General features: G+C 31.4%; 2 long non-coding RNA genes across 6 annotated transcripts; one reads left to right on the top strand and one right to left on the bottom strand.

Moving 5' to 3' along the window:
- Positions 1 to 604: 604 nt before the first annotated feature.
- LOC121126452 (uncharacterized) lies at positions 605 to 6113 on the bottom strand. Of its 5 annotated transcripts, none has more exons than XR_005866912.2 (5): positions 5141 to 6113; positions 4523 to 5084; positions 4379 to 4465; positions 3941 to 4294; positions 605 to 3875 (listed from the first exon to the last, which is right to left on the bottom strand). It is a non-coding gene; the product is annotated as an uncharacterized lncRNA (long non-coding RNA). The 5 variants fall into 5 exon arrangements; XR_011782214.1 differs by having other exon boundaries at positions 4523 to 5411; positions 5470 to 6113; XR_011782212.1 differs by having other exon boundaries at positions 1967 to 2610; positions 3554 to 3875; positions 4523 to 6113.
- Positions 6114 to 7896: 1783 nt separating this feature from the next.
- On the top strand, positions 7897 to 8211 carry LOC121126131 (uncharacterized). Its single transcript, XR_005866825.1, has 2 exons — positions 7897 to 8079; positions 8148 to 8211. It is a non-coding gene; the product is annotated as an uncharacterized lncRNA (long non-coding RNA).
- Positions 8212 to 19040: the final 10829 nt, after the last annotated feature.

The following is a 19040-nucleotide window of genomic DNA, read 5'->3' as shown; positions in this document are numbered from 1 at the left end:
AAACTTCTAATTTTAATTCTGGCATGTAACGAATAAAATAATATTTTGTCAATTATAAATTAATTAGTAAATATTATTATATATAAATAGGAACATTATAAAACTGATTAAAAGCTCGTGATTCACCACACCAAAAACCCTTACTTAATAACTTCCTCAAAGGAACCGTCATTAGCTCTTTTTAAAGCTACAACAGCCACTCTTAAGTTATGAACTTTAAAAACTTCAATATTAATACCTGTTATTTGCAAGACCTCTTAACCATCTATTAGCAGTCTGAGTTGCAAAAAATTTATCTTTTAATTCTAGTCTTATTTACAAATTCAATGATATGTCTGACTGGATCTAGTCCCTTGTCTGAAAAAAACTTGCTAAATTAATTCCACTTCTAATATGGCCTATACTGGAAGTTTTCTAGAGCTTAAAAGAGGAGAAAAATAGAAAATCGCTATCTATTCTATAGCTCGAACTTAATAAAGTTAAAGAACTAGCTCTAACTATCAAAGTAAGGGTCTTTTTTGCCTGTATTTCTGTAATGTTCTACGAACACCACCAACAGACAGAAGTAACGGACCGGAGTAAAGCCAATAAGAACACCTTTGCATTGGGGTACAATCATACACTAAAACATATATTCTATAAGGGATTACACTTAAAAGGATGTACATACATATAACTATTAAAATATATCAACTCGTAAAACAAAAGGTACATTACTATCTATTTAAAACAAATCCCTACGTCATGATCTAAAAGTAAATAAAAGACAATATATAACAATTTCATATGATAAAACTATCTGGTAGTAGGTCAAAACGTCGACCGGAAAATATTGCTATGCAAGAAATGTACATTCTTTTTATTTAAATTTAATTCGGAGATTGAAATATGATGTATTTAAAAATATTTTTATCGTGGAAAATTAGTATTCTGTCTGTATGTATTTCTTTGTATATATTAAATATATTATGATAAGTTTTTGTTAATATAAATTATAAAAATTGAAAAGTCAAGATTTTGTTTAATTATCTTAACGCGTGTACTAGAATGTCTTATTTTTTAGGATTCATTATCATTGATGCTATGTTGTGAATCCATCAAAAAAATAGGTTTGAAAAGTTTTTATGACTTCCAGCCATTTTGAAATTATAAGTTATGATGCTTAATGTCAAAAGTTTCCTCAATGGATACAGAAGAATAAAATAATCAATTTTCATTTTGAAGAAAGACAAATTGTTTCTCAGTAAACTATACCTGATACTAAAAAAATCACAAACACTCTACTGACCTCCAAATCGCATAAAATGAGTAATTGTGATGGTGTAAGAGAAATATAGATAGAAAGTCAGAAATCCCTTTCCATTGTATAATACAATAAATTGTGATATATTTAACCTTTACTTCTCTACTAAAAGAAACTGTATTGAATCATTTGAAGTAAATCAATCAATATTAAACATTTTATAAAATAAATCACTTCGGGTATGATTCAGAATAATTTATTGGTTCCAGTTTATTTATATTCAACTCTCAATATATATAGGAGAAAGATTGTATAAAAAGCAGTTGTCAATTTCATGAGATTTTCCTTGACATAACCATTAAGGGTCTTTGAAATTGTATTTCATGATGATTTGTCTAAGGAATCATTTAATACATTTATGAACTTATTTTAATTAGATATCAAATCATCAATCTTTAATTGGAAGGTTGACTGGGAAGTATCTTAAAGATCTCTAGGATTTATTGCGCGATAGATGATCTTGTTTCATAATTATTTATTACGTCGACTCTGATCTTTGAAGACTGATTCTTGCATCCCGTACGAAAGAGTAGTAATTGTTTTTTCAAGTATTAATGACTATAACAATCCTAAGTTAAATTATTTAAGATGTAATTTATACTAAAAAAATTGAATGAAACTTTAAAAAAAAAAACTTAGGAGAGAGTTATTATAATAACTGTCTCCCGCAGTCTTCGTTACCCTACATAATCTAAAAGAACATGTACCAAAATGAAAAAGTTCACCAAACACCTGATTTAATACTTATATTATGACAAAAAAAGATTGGCATGAATAAGGTTATATGAAACACTGGGAAGGAATCAAGGAATGGTACTGCTAAGTTCCGTTGCAAAGAATCATTAGCATTCATATGCAGTCCATTTCTTTATCAAAATTCATGAAGAGATATTGAAATCTCTACTTACATCAAGGATTGAACTTGAGTTATAGATCAAGATGGGGACATCGTCTATGAAAGTCGACATGTATTTGTGAATGTGATATATTTATATTATCAACTTACTTCATTAACTTATTTGTTATCACAATCATAGATTTTGCTATTCTCGCTTCGACTCTTCCCTTGTACTTCTCTCCCTGTGCCTCGGGAGTAAATTATCTTGCAATCTTGTGTGATTATATCTTATGCATATTTTGTGATTCATTGGCAAATACGAAATTCTAAAGAACTTAAGAAAATCATGTAATTGGTTGGCTAATCTTCCTAAGACATCAAGAGAATCTTCTCCGTGGAATGGGCGAAAATTTATAAGCTTGTGTCGGACAATATAATTGTCAATATTTCCAGCTGTCTCAATAAGTTCCTTCAAATAGAGAGAAGGGAGACCAACTAAACTAAAGACCAAAAATGGGGATATGTAGTTATATAATAATAATTATATTTATTACTATATCACTATAAGATATCTCATTTGGTCTTTGGCTTTTGATATTTTTAGATAGATTGTAGATACATCACCGAATATCTTTTTAATTATTGATGTATTAAGTTAGATTTGTTATTGAGTTAAAGTACTCCAATCCAGTAGTATTTATGTTTATAATTGTTTCAAATCAATTTTTTTCCCATAAAATCATTCTTATGTATCATTGTTAAGTTGATTCTTCGATATTTCCCTTCCTAATTTGTTATTCTAGTACATCCATTGGAATTAGTGGATTATATTAGGTTATTAAAACGTTAACAAACATACAATTTTAAAAAAGTACTAGGCTTTTTTTAGGCACAAAAAATTCTATTTTTGTGGGGTCTACTAAATTATTAGTCTGGGAGCCTTCCACGGAAGATTTCACCGCATAAGGTACAGAAGGTTTGCCCCCCTGAACTTACTTATGTAACCTAAGAACATTGATTTTTTGTTGTCAACCTGACCCCCCCCCGCTGTGTCGGAAACTTCAGGTCAGACCCCTAAAAGATACAATAAAAAACTGAAAATTTACATTCTTTCATCCCATGAACTTACATGGATAAAACTTGCATCAATGTATAGTAACATGTCAGGACATCATACAAAACCAAGACTGGTAAAATATTTCTGTGAGGAAAGTGAGGTTAGATCCCACCAAAGTTGGCCCAAAAACGTTGCATTTACGGTTTATTTCAACCAATAAAGTAAAAAGACAAAAATTTTGCAACAATGTATAGTAGTATGTCAATACTACTATACAAAACCAAGACTTTAAATGAAAATTGCAAATAAATTTGCCATGGATAGTTTGGATTTAAGTTTTAAAGTATCCACTTACACCAGTTTTACTATCAATTAGTCATGTATCCGAAAAAGGCTAAAACAGGACGTATGAAGAAGTATGTATATTGAGTCTCAAATTTCAACAACCCCTCCAGCATATATTAATGCAACCATCATCTATTCTTCGTTCTTCCTACATCTTCAGATGAACTCTGCTATTCGTCCCAGATTTGCTGAAGTCTCTCACTTTATTCTGAAGAAGATTCTTTCTCAGATGGGGACATTATTCACTTTGTTTCTGACAAATGGCTTTCTCCATCAATCGAGGACTGCGAGAGAGATTCAAGAGCTCTATTGTTTAAAATTAAATAATGAGCCTAAAAAAAATACATATAATTTCCGTTTCTATTTTTTAACTAATGAAATGAGTAGTTTTTCGTACATTACTTGCTATTTTTCTTTTTATGATGCTACTTTTTTTACAATATTAATATACTTTAATCGAATGAATTTTTTTATAACTTCACATTCTTGCTTAGGATACTTTTCCACAATTATGCTAATGAGTCGATCTATCACATATGTTCTGTATAAAAAATTCCCATGAAACTTAATGAAATGCTTCTCTATTTTTTTTGGCAAAATTCCAAAAAATTTGAAAGCAGTCCCTCTCTCGACAATGTTTTAAGCCATGGACTTGGAGGAACTTGGATGCTGGAAGTATTACTCCCCAGAGTGGAAATTTTTTGATCTAACGATTTGGCCACATATCCAGTAACATAAATAAATCCTTCATCTTCACAGATTTTGGGAAGATGTAAATCATTTGATGGTTGTTTTATTATATTTTCATCATTATTTATATCTTTCTCAATCTCACCTTTAATAGTTTGAGGGTAAATTTTATCATCAATGTCTTGATAAAATTCTATGTTATCTTCTGAATCTGCTTTGCTCAAAATAGGACCTAAAAAGGAGATGCAGGATTAGTATATATACATTAGGGCATTGGTGATACTACAACCTGTAATTTGTTGAAACAAATTTCCTTGATGAAAAGAGGAATTTGGGCAGATTTTGTCTGAATTCCTTTCAAAAGAGAACACGCAAATGGACTTTTTATCAAGGGAGTCTCTTCATACTTGGGTGTTCGGATTGAAAGGAAAGAAGAAGTATTCAACAAAATAGACTCCCGTTTATTCCAATACGAGGTGGATTTCTTCTTGTCAAGAGATTTCCACGCAAAGTCAAATAACGTATCTTAGATGAGAAACGATCAAGGAGAGGCCTTAAATGCATACTCCATCTAGTCCAAGAAGAAGGAAAGATTCTTCCCTCCAATTCCACCGTTTCTGAAAGTAACAAGCAGATGGGAAAAACAAAATTGCTCCCCTGCAATTCTGATAACTCCCTAGTGAAGAGGGAAAAAATTATTCCTACAGTTGCAGAAGGTATTGGGGGAGTCACTATGATAGGATGCAGCAAGGATAATTCTTTTGTGCCTAGACACTGAGAACCTCGCAGAATTAAGGATTCTGATAGCATGGTTGATTTAGAAGGGTCCTTATTAGATCAAAGCTCCGATTCTAAGGAAATTAATATAACTTTTTCTGATATTTGTTCCTTAACTAAGAGGACTTACACATCGGAGTTTTAAACATTTTTATAAATTTTATTTAGGAGTGGGCTTATCTCCCTTTAACGTATCAGGGAATGTGGTAGTTCATTACTTTGCATCACATCCCACGGCTTCCAATAGCGCTCTAGTAACAACAAAAGCTGCTTTAGTAAAAAATCACTTTAGGCCGGAGGGTTTATTATCACATAAGTTGTTGACCAGATTCTTGTAAGGTTCGTTCAATTTATATCCTCTGTTAATTAAATATCAAGATATGTAGAATGTTAAAATGCTCCTTAATAAATATAAAGATTCAGGGTGTCATATGAAATACTGGCAATACATAGCCTTACCTTAATAGCTTTGGTGAGTATAGTTAGAGCTAGTTCTTTAACTTCGAGCTTTAGAATAAATAGCGATTTTATATTTTTCTACCCTTTTTGTGTCCAGAAAAATTCAAGTTTAGGCCATATTAGAAGTGGAATTAATTTAGCAAGTTTTACTCAGACGAGAGACTAGATTCAGTCAGACATATCATTGAGTATGTGAATAGCACTATAATTAAAAGATAAATTGTTTGTGCCTTACAGGGTCACAATAGTCACCCCTTTGCAACTCAGACTGCTAATAGAGATCATGCAAATGACAGGTATTAATATTGAAGTTCTCAAAGCTTATAGCTTAAGAGGGGCTGTTGTAGCTTTAAAAAACTAATTGCAGTTCAGTTGAGGAAGTTATTAAGTAAGTTTTTGGTGTGAGGAATAACGAGCTTTTCAACAGTTTTATAATATTCCTATAATAAAATATAATTTTAATCGTTATTGGCCGGTTTTAAAATTCAAAGTTTACGAAGTATCGCAAATAGATATTTAGTAAAGTATATAATAATTGTGTTTTAATTTGTGTTCCTTCTTTCCAACTGGCTTGGAGTAAAACAACTTTGAAGGATTACAAATTTATAGCTACGCTATGACATAAAATAGTATACATTAACTAGTCTACTGACATTTTGTCAATAGTCCGTCCTTTCATCCCTTTAACTTAGTTGAAGTGGATTTAATACTTTATTTACGGCTATCAGTAGAAAAAGGATGATACAAGAGAAGTAACACATGTTGTAGACGGTGTGAGATTCAGGGTGACCAGATTCTCATGGTAAAGTTTTGGTGAACAAAAGGACAAAGGAAAAAGAAAACTTCAGAATATAAACTAAATTAACTAAAAATTAAATATGGAGCTCACTTCCTTCATTGACAAAGTGGAGTAGAGGAAGGCCCAGTAAAAAAATATTTGAATTGAACTTGAGTTTATTTAGAAACCTCTCCAAAGAGAGAACCCTGAAGGAAAAGTCTTCAGAAGCACACCCTCCATTCAGAGCAAAGTGATCCAAAAGAGCTTGACTTCCTCTTAATAACTGAAGGTGTTTAAAAATTGAATTTTTATTATTTTTTCATTTGATTTCCTTTTCCACAAATTTTAATTTTTTTAACGATTTATTATGTCCATTATGTATATAAGAAGATTATATTAATTTTCCAATATTTTGTAGGGATATCAGATTTATATGAATACATGATTTAGTAAATACCAATGGACCATGGCATATATGCCTATGCACAATATATGTATATGTAGCTCAAACCAAGTCCTTATACTAACATAAACTATTAATTTTATAGTTGATCGTAAAGCAAGTTTGATGAATTGTATGTTAGTCCATTTCATTTTAGAGGATTTAACTTAAAAAAAAAAAATAATAATATTATAAAAATTCAAGTCTTAACTTTTGTGTTCTAGTCGCAAGTCTATCATTGTTAAATAATTTCGAGTCACAAGCCTTCAAATATGGACCAATGAGTTGCGAATTGTCTTGCAATAGAGTCCATATACTATAGGTTTGTGACTCAAAATTATTCCTATCTCTGCTTGTTGGTATTAATCGTTGATTGAACCACTTCTTCACTTGCTAATTCATGAGTATCAGATAATCATGTTGACGTAACATGTTTCAATAAATGCCACTTTCAAGACAAGAAATTTAAAAAAATAGGAATCAAATGATTCCTATTAAAAAAAACTTACTCTAAGTTACCTAGGGGTTCTACATACCCCTACATCTTCAAGAACATTTAAAAGTTATGGATCTTTTTTTTTTTTTTTGGTTTGTTATTTTGTTATATGAGTTAAATACAATTTTGAAGTTCATACATACAATAAAAATACACATTACACAATTGATGATAATGAAGAATGGTAGATTATGCAATTTCCATTAAGACCCTAGAAAAATAAACATTTTCAAAATTTAAACCCTAGCTGATATTGTTTTTGGTTTTGTATAAAGTGGAAAACAACACAATAGCTTACCCAAGTAAAACTTCTTTTCTGAGATTTTAGATAATATTTATCCAAGAAGGAAGGATGATGTTTTTTATAAATTTTCCTTCAACTCGAGAATGGAAATGAGGAAAAGTTATGCATAAAGTTTTCATGGTGCTTAAACATATTGATGGAGATCGTGTATACTTTTTACATGTTAAAAAATAATTGGAAAATAAACATGGTAATCTTGATAATTTTAAGATTTTTTGGAGGAGAGCGCCATTGTTAAGGTCAGGCATTTTATGGACCTAAATTAAAATAACACATTTTTTTAAAGAATGAAAAGCCTTTTTTCATGGATATTTAGGATGTCGAAATGGGACCAACAAATAAAAGGTATCCCTCTAATGCCTAGTTTGATTCTATATCAGACACTAATATATGTATGTCTCAATGAGGTAAGTATCAATAGATCTCTACGATTTCTATCATTTCTCATTTTATGTACTCCTTATCGTAGTTGCTGGATTGATGTGGTCTGAGTCCGTTATGCCAATGGAGGAGTGACCTTTTCAATTCATCCTCGATGCCAGCTTTTCACATCCTGATGGCTTTTAGTTTTTGAATGTTTACAAGAAATGGTAAGAATGAAAATAAAAGAGTGGTAGTATTGGTTCTGATATTAATGGTGATTTTTTATTGGATCAAGTTTCTCTGACTCATTCAAAGCATCTGGAAAAAAGGACTTGCTATTCATAATGTTCTCAGCAAACGTGACTTTTGTGGTTCCCTCAAGGATTTTTTGTAAGTAAGTCTTGTAAATCTCGAGGGACGAATAGTATAATTCATATCATTTTCTTTCTTGGATATTTTAATGGATGATGTACTATCAACAATGCTTGAGGCTGTTTTTACAAGCTTAGAAAATTTGTCGTTGTCTTTGAGTGGGATTTGGATCCTGAATCATAATTCTGATCCTCTTCAAAAAACGAAGAAACATGGTAGATGTGGTTCAACTCCGGGCCACTAAATTTAAACTATTAGGTTTTTCATGTAACTGTATGTAATTCCCCTGGACTTTAGCATTGTTATATTCATTTTATCTTTTGTGTATATATCATACATATATTAATATGAAGTAACCGATTAAAAAATAATATAATAAAGAAGGAATAGTCAATGAGTTCTATTACTATCCAGAAGAGCACAAGCAACCTGTTGTGATGATATCAAAATATTATTTATGATGAGAAGTTCTGTTGTTCAACTCATATTAACTTTGTACAATAATATTGATGACCTTCTAAGTGAAATAATCCCTAGATCATTTATACAATTATATAATAGAACTTTATGCATTAATACGTTTTCATTACGAAAGAAAGTGTTGTTAATTTTTTTTTTTTTTATTTCATAATAATACTTAAAAAAATAAACTACTTATAAATAATCGAACTAACTATACATGGATGTTATTTAAATTAAAATACAAATCACGAAAAATAATAAACAGCAATTTAAGTACTATGAAATAAAAAGTCGTACTCTACACCAACAGACTAAAAAAAACACAGTTTCTTCGAGAACTCATGTTTTTTTCTTGTAAACAATTTTCGAATGGCTGAACATGATCAATAGAAGAAGAGTTCCAAGAGGGAGAAATTAGGCTTCAGGAGAGTGAGAAAGTAAAGCCAGAAAATAGATAAAGGAGATCATTGATTGAATGATTTTACCAACCATCGCGGTATCTTGGTTGTCAAAAACTCAAGCATACATAAGCACAAATCCTACTCCGTATATAGTAAAAATATTGGTAGGAATTACTTCAAAATGGATCCTAAAATCTTGTCCAACAAAGACTTTTTATCATAATCAGTATCATAACTTCTCAACCAATGTTGTATAGCGAAGAATAGTTACAATATTAATCCATGTGATTTATTTATTGGCATTGACATTGCTAACTTGTCACGTTCCTTCTTCAACCATAATGACGATTGAAGATATATACTAAAATTAACTTGCTCCCCCTCTTCTTAATTCCCTCTTTTAATTCGAATTAAATATACATTCTCCCTTTTTATGTCTGTACAATAATTATTTTTTTTGTATTTGTATTTTTTTTGTGCATTTTCGAATAGACAATCCATACCTTCAAAAAACTTTGAGACACGTTGAATTGATGTTGTTTTTATAAAACAAAAACTTATTAGTAAAAAATCAAACTTTCAAAAATGGAGCCAAGAATCTGATTTGATCAGAATTAAACAGTGCCTTACGTACGTAATTCAAAATTGTGAACAACTTTTGTTTAAAGCCTGTATCTCTCTCCATTCTTGAAATAAATTCGATTTTATCATTGTTTTTCTATGCGTAATACCTTGGAGGAAAGCTGTGGCCAATGGTGTCTCTTCAACAAGACTTGGCCCCCTCTCATAAGGTCTGCAAGACCCAGAACTGGTTGAAAGAACAGATGTTGCCATTTTTGGAGCACCATGGCCCTCTAAATCCACCCCAAATTGAATCCCATAAATTGCTTCTTTTCGGAAGAGTTAGAGAGGAAGATTTTTACTATCTCACACAACGGCATCGTCTCCTTGAAGGCCTCCATCTTCAAGAACTGGGACAAAGTATAGGCCTGGAAATCCTTTAGGGCTCCTATAGAGAGAATGATTGATGAAGATGCCGGAGACATTGAATAATTTTTTCTATTGTATTATTAGAACTTGTAAATATAGTTTCAAACTTCTACTTTCTTCCATTATTGATCTGGATGAAGTAAAAGGTGGTTAGGATTTATCTGAACAACCCTGTATATTATAATATATCAATATATATATTGTAAATGTATGTATACAACATTCATGTGTAAAACAATACAGCATCAACTAGATGGAATTTCGTATTCAGAGTCAAAAATCAAGAAGAAAGATCGAACCAAGACATTGGAGGGACTAGAGCTTGGAGTAAGAATCAACAATGAGAAGGGGCATGTCGACCCATTGCTACTATTTTAAGTTACGAATTGTTTCGGGGTTGAACCCTAATATGACTATACTATATAGCTGAATGAAGGAGATTGAAATTGGAGACGCTTGTCGACATGTACAACATAAAGCTTCATTTAGCTATAGCGTCGCCAAGATGGGCCAATTTGGAGATCGAAGCTGAAGAAGGTTGGCTACATGAGTTATTTTACTGAAGTTATATGTAGGCTCTAAAAAGGCTAAGCAGACAACTTGGGGGAGGGCTAGTTGATATAAGTCACGTTTTACCTAAAATATATGGGAAAACTATGATTGGTTAATCCTGTAATCCAGAAAAAGAATGGCGTTCTCTCATTTTTAATAGTAAAATCTGTGAATACATAATGATGGGAACATATCTATCTAATTTTCTTCTGTTTGACATATCTCCAAGATAACCAACATTATCTGGGCTTCTATTAGAATATTGATCTTTTTAATTTGATTTAAAAACGTGAGCTCCCTTAGAACATCAAAGAAAATTTGTCAAAGATATATGATCCTTATAAAAATGGAAAAAGGTAATACTGTCTCTCACTTTTGTCAAGGAGCATAGGAAATTTACGAATCAATTTCAAATTTCGACTGGCGGTATGTACTACAACTTGCCCTGTTAGGACTATGGAAATAATTTTAGCTCATCATCTATGCATACATATTGATCTTTTTAATTTGAGTGACTACATCCTTATTTTTTTGTTTAAAAACAGCCTCCTTAGAACATAATGCAAAGAAAATTTGTCAAAGATATATGATCTTCTTGACCTGCCGCAAAAATGGAAAAAGGTAATACTGTCTCTCACTTTTGTCATGGAACGCCCAAAAGGAAAGAAAAGGCTACCCCCGAAAATAAAGCTGTCTACTTTGCTTTAGTTAGCACTAAAGCATTCATCTGTAGCAAGATACGAATGCTTTTCCTTATGGATTCCCCGTAACGAGGATAGAGAATGGAAATACGCTGCAGACATTGTTAAGTTTTTCCCACAATGGTCATGTAAGTTCAATTCAATCCTTAAATGTTTAATAAGTAGATAATGAGGACACGAATATCGAAAATATATTTGTTGTTTGTTTCTTAGTTTTAATTTTATATATACTTAATATTATATATTTTATATAAGTTATTAATATTGAAGGGTTGGGCTTTGATTAGGGGGTTAATTTTAAACTATAACGCTTATTTATGATTAATTTTATCGCAATCTCTTTTGATGTATTTTTATTATTATTTTAATCTTTATGTTGTTGTATTAAATTTTAATAAAAGCCCAATTAAAATAAAATAAAATGATTACTTTAATGATTACGAGAGCTCAAACACACATCTATTTAGTTAATTAATTTTGTTGAAATTCCATTGTTAATTAGTGAATTATATCTTGTTGAAATATAAAATTCAAAGTGTGGAGATTTTAATGGACGACTCGGTATTTATCCTTATCTCTTTCAGCTGGAGTTCCACGTAGTCCTCAAAATCGATATGTATAAAAATGAACAAAATTTGTTAGTAAATCAAAGTTATGGCCTTTTTTTTTCCTTTTTTAATGGAAATTTGTTGGTTTTAAATAAATACAAAAATCTAATGTATTAAATTTATCTTTTTATTATTGTGACAAATAATAAATTGCTCCCTGTAACGTTCAATATTGCAGCTATTGGTAAACAATTGTATAAAATAAATGTTTATAAAAAACAAACAAATTCCTTTCATCAACTGCGAAAACTTCCAAGAGATTTAATTTTGACAATCTCTGAAGAAAGAAAGATATATTTTGATCATTTTTCCTGAATAAGTTATATTATTTATAGCTCAGCCTTACTTAAGTCATTAAGGTTCTAGAACAATTGGGGAAAAATATTTTTATCAAAGGACTATTTGGAATTTTTTGCCAAAAAATGATATTAAATTTATTGATATATACGATTGCCTATTTTAATTCAATTGAAAATGATAATATGATAAATAAGTAGTGTTGGTATTGAATGTAACATTTATGAGTTAAAGAAAGAGTAGGGAAGCAAAATGTGGACTCGAGAGATGGATTTAGAAATACATCAATAATTTTATATTTTCAATAATAGGGGCAAAAAAATAATGTTAACAAAACATGTAGGCAAGGTTTTTGCAAAACTTTTTTCACTCACCTTCATTATCAATCATATTTCTTCTCTGAAGGTCATGCAGAACTTGATGACAAACTCCTCGAAAAAGTGTTCCCATGATGCCACTTTAGAGGACTTCAGTGAGTCCACATTTGGGTGTGAGGTTCTCTTGGTTTTTCTCTCCAAATTGTCCTATATCGAAAAGTCCAGTAAGTTCAAGTTTGGTGAGGAAGGGGCCGTATCTCTTTGGACAAGAATCGAGTCATGTTATGTTGCACATAACTTTTTCCACTTAGCGGACATGTGATAGGGGGCAACGTCCTCAGTCTATATGAATTTACTCTCCGTGTAGTTGGTTTTCAGGTATTGCAAGATGGTGTACCTAAGCACATTATACTAGGCCTCCTGGATGATTTTCTATCAAACCTCGAAAAAGAACAGAGGGTTCTTCTTTCCATCAGAGGCCACAACGCCAAGGATCATTGTTTGAGCAGATATTTGGTGTGGTAAACCCTGCGGTTGTTCCGGCGGTTGTGGAATTGATCAACTGTGAAAATCTTCTTGTCCAAGAAAACTTTCACCCTTAAACTATTTGCCTTGATCCATGTGAGGACTTTCTTGCTCCTCTCGAGCATCCTGGCTTTCATGCCCTCAGTCAATAGGGGTGTGGGGCCCTTGCGAAATAAACTAATCCTAAGTTGTGATTTACAGCCCACCTGTTGGTCCTAGGAGCCACAGAGAAGTCGTTGGCGAGGCGATTCATAGATTTAGTGGGATCCTCCTTTATATTATTTTCCAAACTTAGCAAGAACTTCGTATCCCTCTTTAAATTATACCCTTCTCTTCCTGACATCCTGGAGAGGTCATCTTGATTTTTTTCATCTTGCCTAACTTAAAAACTTAAAGGCTCCCAGAACTCTTAACAATGCTGAATTAATCTTCATTACATCAGCTCTAGGATCTAGGATATCTGAGAGGTGCTGCCTTTGTAATTCTTGCTCACACATAATGATTAAATGAAATAATGATTAGTATAGTTTATTTAAGAACAAAGAACGGAGGAAACAGAATATCAAAAAATAATCAATTGTCTTTTCATAGTAATGAAAAAAAAAAAAAATATTCATTAACAGTCCACATTTTGCTCCTCTACCCAGTATATATACACTCATCATAATAATGGGACTAAATAGATCATATTAATACTAATATTTTTAATTATTTAGATAACCATATTGCAAGAGGGGAAAGAAGTTAATTGAATTTTCATGAAGTACATAATATACAAAGTAACTCAATTATTGAACAGGCCCTTTCAATGGGGTACACCCACTGAGTCAAAAAATTCTTCAAAATGGAATCATTAGAAACTATATTTTTGATATGGAACTCAGAGAAATAAGGTATTTAATAAAGGCCTTAATGGAGTAGGGGTTCTTCAATGACAAATCAATCACTCCACCTTTGATTTTTTTTCAAATTTGCCACATATTTTAATATGTGGTAAAAACGCAAAAATCCCAAAATTTCAGCCTTTTTTGTCCTCCGGCTCAGGATTCAGAAGCTTCAAATTTTCGGCCTCGACGCCACCTATCTTATTTTTAAATCGCTTTATTTTGAATAATTTTGACGAAATTTTGGATTTTTGAGTTTTTCACTAATATTAAAATTTGTGCCAAATTTGAAAAGATAGTGCTGTGAAAAATGATCTTTTTTATTATTGATTTCTCTTGCCTCTATTACTGATTGTTTTAGATAAATTGTACTCACAAAATGACACTTTTAAATTGATAATTATAGTTTTTTTTAAAGTTACTTATCAAATTTACTATAGAAATGTAGACGAAATACTTTTATTTAATGGGTCCTTCTTTTTTTGGGCAAGGACTTTTTCCAAGTGGCCCTGAAAGAGAAACATGTCTAGCTACCTTTGTAGGATCAAGACTACTCTCTACTGAAGTGATGGCTCACTTTAGGAAGGTAATAATGCAGGCACTGGCTTCCAACCTTCTACAAAGATAGTAATCGCATGGATTTAAATCTTGGGAGTTAAGAGGTCATACCTCAGATGGTCTAAAGGGATATATATATATAGTTTTCAACAATTCAATTGTTCTCTGGGCTTTGTGTGCTGGTGCAGTGTCTTTATGGAATGTGTAAGGCCACAGGCTTCATCCAGGGTACAACAACTGTTTGTAGGACATCCATGTAAACATCTTTGTTGATTCTGAGGCCCTCACTAAATAAATCATGAGGCCTTCAATGCAGATGACATCCAATGTCACAATAGCTGCTGGATTTTTTGTTTCTGAAGATAACTAGGACTTTGTGGACATCTTGGCAGATCCACCAATAATTTTGGCTGTTAAATGATCAATCTACAGTGAAGAGTTTTTATCAGAAAATAAACAAAGGTAGTCACTAGTGGATTTTCGAGAGGAAATAAGCATCTTCTCATGGATAACTTTTTTGGTTTTCATTGGATCAGTGTGGAGATGAGGATGCTTTAGGCGATAAGAGTTAAGGCCAAGATCATCAAAAACAACTTGGTAGATGTTTGTCTTACTCACCTAGCGATCTTTGCCAAGATACTCATTTGAGAACCTGAGAATGGAGTTAATACCCCTTTGAGAACCTGGGAATGGAGTTAATACCCCTTTGAGACCAGCAAAGAATCGTGTGGTGCGTTTTTTTATTTTTTTTTCGAGGCTTATGTTTCTTCCTGATAGCATACTTATATTTAGACAGATTTAAACAATCCGTTGAAAAAATGTCTATAATACGATGGACGGTTTGATTGTGGAAATTTAGGAGCTTTGTAATCTCCATTGCCAGCGTGGAAGAAAGTAATAATGACATCTCTTTTGCTTTCTTCCATCTTTATCAATTGCTTACAAAAGAAAAAAATATTAATAAAAAAAAATGTAAACAAAGTGTCACTAAACCTATCAAATGGCTTAGTTTTTTTATTCGAGTCAAAAGTAATATCTTAAGATGATGACAATTGATCTGAAATGCACTTTATGTAACATCTACATACATATGTATCTACATTGTAGATACATCTGTTATAATTAACAACTGTTAAATATTTGATACTATATGTATACTTCCGTAATCCCAATATTTTCCCTCCATTTTTATGGGACTGTTCGTGATAGTACATTAGAAACCCCTTTCCTCTATCATTCTACAACAATCCCAATGATTTCCTTCATAAAAAAAGAGAAATTGGCACTTTTGATGGTGATATTTATTGCTCTCCAATATTGTCTGAGTTCGTTTAGAGCTCTTTCAATCAATCGACAAGGCAAAGTGAATGCTGCTGCCACCGTGATTGTAATTCCATCTGTTGAAAGGTTTAAGCAAGATTATTTAATCAACACTCTGGAAGACTTATTTAGAGATCAAGTAGGTGTTCTCTAATACATCCTTACTAGTTATTTCTTATTCATTCATAGAGGGCCTTGAGTGGAGACTACATCTTTCTTGTCATGCTCTCCTATTCAAATCATACTTACTTATCGAATATTACATCCATTATTCGGTCAAAATTTACAGGAGAATTTGAGAGCGGAATTATCCAGATTTTACTTCCAAAGAGGTCTAATATTTTATTTTTACTTACAATTTCTTGTGTTGACAATTTCCCCTTCTCTTTCTCCAGTCAGTGATCACCCTAAAAATCTGGAAACCTTTCCCTTTGGTGAGAATAAAGATCAAAATTATTACTCATGGAGAGCAAGACAAAATTTGGACTACACTTATCTTTTAAACCACGTGTTTAATCATTTCTCCTTCACTTATTATCTTCATTTGGAGGTCCTTTATATTTGCAAAAGATGGAAGAATTCATAAATGCAACCCTTCCAGATTCAGATTGGTCCATGATAAGCTTCTGCAATTTAGGATTTATAGGAAAACTCTTTAAAAAGTAAAATCCCTTAGAATGCGAATCCCTTATAATTATAATCTTTCTTTTAGATCGGATCTACCTTTCCTTGAGTCCATGTTCAAAGCTTTTTACAAAGCTATTCCCTTGTGATTGGATACTGGAACTGTTCATTTTAGGAAGAACGGGGGACTGTCGAGTCAAGGATTTCCTTACAGCTAAAAGGAAAGGTGCGTGTCTAAACAAAAAATTCCCAAGGATTCCATCCTCACTCTTTCAGCACAAGGGAGAATTGTCATCTTTGAAAAACAAGAAACAACCACTGAAAGATAAAAGTTTTTACAAAGGGGATACAGTCCTTTAAATGAGAGCTAACATACATTGGAAATATCAATCAAATTGTAAATAATTGTTAGTATATCCTCAAAGTCAACACATAAAAGTAATATCAACAGAATCACCCTTTAAAACAAACGACAGAGACTTTAACCATCCGTTAGTGAACTGGGATATTATACAACCCCATATTTATAAAAATGCTTCTTATTCCTTTGAATCTACATTTTAACACAAATACTTTTCAGTCTTCTTCTCAAACTTTCAATCAGATTATGTTACCCTATTTATTTATCTAAATAATACTTTCTTTAGGACTTACTCGTATATTGCACGATAAATGGTGAACTTATTTAGCCTTTTTAGTTCCTTTGTTTTTCCTAATCATTTTTTGGATGATTCTTTATTTCATAATGATGCCTAAAGAACCCTTGTTGCCCACATTATTTGTGCTGTCTAAGTCATTTTATTAGTAACATTAAGCTTTTTATGTTTTATTACTTAAATAAAAACAATATACTAAATAAGTTTCGTTAATTCTTATGTAAATTTGGCGGACATGAGAATGGAATATCATTGCCCAATTGCAGATCTTCAAAAATGCCTTACATATTTTTTTGTGTTAAAGATAAGGGTGCAGTTCCGCCGCCTGGATAATCGTTACCGCTAAGGGCGGCTTCATAAATGATTAAGAGAGCTCAGACGCACATCTATTTATAGTGTTAATTTTGTAGAAATTATATTGTTAGTTAATAAATTATATCTTGTCAATTGAATAGAGCAAGTATATGTGAATAATACGTGTCTCAGACTAATAATCAAGTGAGCCTCTAATAATTAATAACCAAATATGACTAACAAGGATAAATATGATGTTAAAGGGCAAATATTAAGTCCAAGAAAGTAGTTGTCACTCCTTAAATTCACTGTCCATTTGTAACAAAGGCTAAGGACGTATTGAAAAAGTATTACATTTCACCTGAGAACATATAGATATTAGAAATTGATGAAATTTTGTAAGGAAATTCAAGACTAAATGAAAAGTGGAGCAAGAACGGTTCCTCGTATTTTCATTGGAGGTGACTGCATTGGATGGGGATCCGAAACTGAGTCATTAATTTAATCTTTTGATAGAAATATTTTCATAGAATAAAGGGCATTTGTCAATTTGAAAAAATAAATAAATTATATCTTGTTGAAGTTTAAAATTAAATTTTTTGAAACAAAAATTACAAATATAAAATTTTTGGAAAAAAAAATTCTAAAATCTATACCTATTCATCAAACATTGAAATTTTTTGAAAAAAATATACAAAAATCCACAGCTGTACACAAAAATTAAAAAAAGAAAAATTCAAATATAATATTTTTTCGAAAAAAATTCTAAAATCCACAGCTATTTACAGAAAATTACATTTTTCGGAAAAAATTTCAAAAACACACAGCTTTTCTCAAAAAATTTCAAACATTAAATTTCAAATACTAAATTTTTTATAATTTAAAAAAAAAATTAATAGCTTTTCATATTAAAAAAATTTTAAGAAAAAAAAATTCAAAAATTAAATTTTCTGTAATTTTTTTTATTTCAATTATTAAAATTTTTGTTTAAAAAAAAAAGTCAAATACCATCAGCTTTTCTTTACACCCTTATAACTTATTCATAAAACATATTTATAAAGAATATCATAGCTTATATGATAGAAAAATGTTTAACGTATAATAAAAAAATATATTTATTTAAAAAATATGCATCTCCAAAGATTCTTATTTGAATGATTTTGTAGTGATCCCATTATTATTATCTTTTTTTTTTGGGGGGGGGAGAATGGTCAAGATTATCATCGTATTTTTCCCAATTTCTAAGCCAAAAACTGAGATCAGTTTTGCATTCTGTACTCAATATCCCTTATAATATTCCATAATATACCTCATCTCGCGGGTTTTGTAAGTACACTGCCAGCCTAAAACCTGAGTAAAAACCACCATCGCCACTTTCCTGAGGACCAAGAACCCATTTAAAAATCTTATAGTACCCCCTTGTCCATGGTTTGTGCAAGTGTGCCGTATGTACCCACATGTTTTATTAGAGATGTGTGACCGGGAAAGGCCCAAGCGAGGGCACAGAGAGAACACCAGATGATGACAAGAAATGTTTATTCTCTATAATATTCCAGCACAACCTCTGCACTGTTAATTTGTTTTTGACAAAAAATCTTTCCTCTGATTATCTACTATTGAAAAATGG

Source organism: Lepeophtheirus salmonis, chromosome 11 (assembly GCF_016086655.4).
Source record: "Lepeophtheirus salmonis chromosome 11, UVic_Lsal_1.4, whole genome shotgun sequence".
Lineage (NCBI taxonomy): Eukaryota > Metazoa > Arthropoda > Copepoda > Siphonostomatoida > Caligidae > Lepeophtheirus > Lepeophtheirus salmonis.
The sequence above is the reverse complement of the archived record's forward strand: the minus strand, read 5'-3'. Positions and strand labels throughout refer to the sequence as shown.